The 3,501-nt window shown below is 31.8% G+C and overlaps 1 long non-coding RNA gene across 1 annotated transcript; it reads left to right on the forward strand.

Annotated features, from left to right (window-relative positions):
* The first annotated feature begins 422 nt into the window (after positions 1-422).
* On the forward strand, positions 423-1,562 carry LOC135426057 (uncharacterized). Its single transcript, XR_010435832.1, has 2 exons — positions 423-696; positions 1,103-1,562. It is a non-coding gene; the product is annotated as an uncharacterized LOC135426057 (long non-coding RNA).
* The last annotated feature ends 1,939 nt before the right edge of the window (positions 1,563-3,501 follow it).

Genomic DNA, 3,501 nt, shown 5'->3' on the forward strand with positions numbered 1-3,501 from the left:
TTTCGAAACATTTTGTTTAAAATATATGAAATTTATTTTGTAAGTCTTATCTGTTTGCGCTTAAGCCTAAAAAAATGCAATTATCAAAATAAAAGTCATATTAAATGTTAAAATAAAAACAAACAATATGATTGCCCCAGTTGACAGATAATTAAGGATATTGGCATAAGCCGTATTATTTCTGTAATTTATAGATAATGGATAATTGTTATATATAAAACTTATTTCAATAATAAACATGATACTTTATAGGTTCCCGTTTATTTAATAATACTACAATAATGTACATGTACACATATATTATTATAAACATTTGTAAAAATATTTGAATATACACATATTTAATAACTAACAACTGAAATACTCAGAAATGAAATACAGGACAATAAACATATATACTATTTGAAAAGTATAACAAGTACATGTGACATTAAAATCGTTCTTATGTTAATAAATTACAAAATAAATATATATAAATGTATATTCGACTTTGGCTTTAATATTTTTTGTTTAATTCATTTTCAAATTGACTTCGTCAGTCGCTCTGAGTCTTAAAAGCAATAAATAAGGCTCAACATTTGCAAAGCAACTCGAGATGATGTTAAAGAAGAAGACTGCAATGCCCATTGGAATTTTATAAAAGAACGAGAAAGTAAGAATATCTTTGGCCCGCCAAAAATATGCGGCTCGAATATGGTAAGTTTGTTGAAATATCTTTGAAAACAGAATATTTTGCCATATATTCCACCACTATTCCACCGATCTTACCCATCGCAGCTATCTTATATGGTGTTCCGATGCTGACAGTTAAACTTGTAGTAAAACTTTTAAAATTTCTAGAATAGTACATATATATCAAGAATCTTTCATTTTAAAGCTATCGCCCTGCCTACACCCCTAGGTTGTAAATCAAACAAATAAACCAATTGCAACTACCCACCAATTTAGGCCATCATTTTAAAGGAATTGTCTCTTTTGAGAATATACGAATATTATATAGCACAACAAGATCTACTTTTTATCAAGATTGGTTAAGAAGCACAGAAGTTATATGTGTTTCTGTATGCTTTAATTTAGTCATCAACTTTTTTTTTCCTTAAAGCTGTTCAATAAAAACTAAATAAGGAAAAAAGCAAGAAAAACTGCTTTTAATATTTAAAATGCTCAAAAAATATTTTAAACATGAATGAAATAGGCAAAAAGTAAACTTATAGCTCTGTAAAATGTTTGCTCCAGTTGACAATTTCCGTTCCTACTGAGCCGAAGGTTGGCGCATCACTTTCCAATTGTCGCCATGTGTTATCAACAAGCCAATTGGAAAAAGAATTAAAGTAGCCCACAAATGGGAAGCAGACAGAAAAGGAACAGCGATGCGGAGTTCGCAAGTCGAGTAGAAGATACCCTGTTCAGCACTTAAAGTGATTTCAACTTTTCAAATTTGAGGCCATAAAGAACTAATTCAAATATAAGAATATGCAATGTTACGAAACATTTGTTTACTTTGTTTCTTTTTAAATTTATAATATTATAATGTGAAGATTTACACAAAAATTATAAATAAATATTTTTCGATTTAAGGCAGATGTGAAAAGCTTTGGTAAAAATAAAATTAATTTGTTCTGTTTTTTTAAAATTTATTTATTTTTTTTTTAATTAAGTGTATTTGTTTTTAAAAAATATGTACAAATTACTTTTTCTTTTATAGTGACTTATGATGTGACTTACCGTTTTCACAGATTGAACAAAATTAATCCTTTGTGGATTGTTCTTTTGCGAGAGGTACATACTTTTCCTTACCCGTTTTCAATAAGTACAGGGTATAAAATCAATCCCAACAGTATGCAAAAAGGCAAGCGAAGATACCGGCTGCACGCTGTGTGCACTGCTTAGCGATTAGAATGTCGGCGGTCTCTTCGTGGCCGAGCAAAAACAATCTGTGCTCCCAAGAGGATTATGAAATATGGCTCTCTGTGTTGTGCTGGTATCGGAGGCAGTGCAAACCAGACTAAAGCGAGAGAATACTGGTAAGAAAATTGCAATGCAGTCCAACCGTATCAACTGCAAAATACTTCATTCACAGCGTTACATCAGCTTTAAGTTGGTTGCTTTTAGCTCCAAAAATATATCTTTTGAACTGAATCTTGAGGAACTGTAAACTCTTGCAATTTGCGGGCGCGAGTGACCACGCCCACGCATATAAACAATTATATTAGCTCAATCTCTATAGTAGCTTATCAGTAATCAAGCTGATACTCTAAATAAGGTATAAAAGGCACATTCGTTTTTAAAAAACGAGGTTTTGAGCATATGTACTCTGCAGGCTGCAGGTCAAAAGGCTTCTGAGGCATAGCTTAAAAACAAGTAAGAGTCCTCTAGTCCAGAGTACTTAACTAGGAGACACTTTAAACTCCTTCTGCCACGCACTCCGGGACAAGCTTTCTATAATCAAAATATAATGCCATAGATAGACCTTATATAACTTTTTACGCATTCCTTATTTAGTTCAGGTTATAATTAATAAACTGCTTAATCATCTAATGAAATGTATGTAACAGGCAGAAGGAAGCATTTCTGATCTATTGATCTGTCTGTCTGTCTGTCTGTTCGAATCGAACAATCAACCAATACTTTCGTATGGTATGATTTTGAGTACATTAAATATATTAAATAATGGTAAATATGTTTTGGTTACATCAAAAGTTAAGCTAACCTATTGTGTGAAAGGGTTCTTTGCTTTTCCAAAAATTAAATATTAAGCAAATTGGCGGGGCTTTTTGCCAGTAAGCAAGTGGAGAAGAAGAAGACATGACTTTTGCGTATCAACTACAACAATATGTTAGAAGAGCGAAGTAGCTTAGAGCATCGGATGTAGAACTAAACAAAAAGGGATGGCCAAGACAAAATTGGGTCGTTCATTTTGATTATTGGTTGTTGTTTTTTTATTAGAAAATCCTGCTGGGCTGGCTAGTATAAGATAGAAGTAGAAGACACATGTTGATTAATAAGTAGCAATAACGAAGTCTGAAGTCTGATTTGTGATGTTGAGCAGAGCAGACATGGAAAAAACCAGGACTCAAGAACTCATTGAAAGAAAGTATAAAGTTGAAGCTGAAGTTTATATACCAAATATAAATTATAATGATAAATAATCAAAGTAATGGAATATATAAAAAAAACATCGTACACCGAATTTACTCAAGAATATTTTTCATAGTTTAGAAATGGAGTAGCTGCAGCGTGAGGACCTACATTTAAAACTGCAAGTCTATATCCCTGGACAGAAAGAATAACATGACTAGATCGACTCGGCTATTGATTTCCAAGAAAAATATAAATACTTTATGTGGTCGAAATTGTTAAATCATTACGAAGTTATAGGTAAACTAATGACAAATGTTAAGTTGCTAAACCAAGATTAACAGCAAACCTATGTCCTTTATTTTTAGGTTTCACACAGAGTTGTACAAAATATTTTGGGTCCAAAAGTACCTTGAAAAACAG

Source organism: Drosophila montana, unplaced genomic scaffold (assembly GCF_035044405.1).
Source record: "Drosophila montana isolate Dmon_TW-CO22-7 unplaced genomic scaffold, ASM3504440v1 contig_1963_1, whole genome shotgun sequence".
In the NCBI taxonomy this organism is placed as follows: Eukaryota; Metazoa; Arthropoda; class Insecta; order Diptera; family Drosophilidae; genus Drosophila; species Drosophila montana.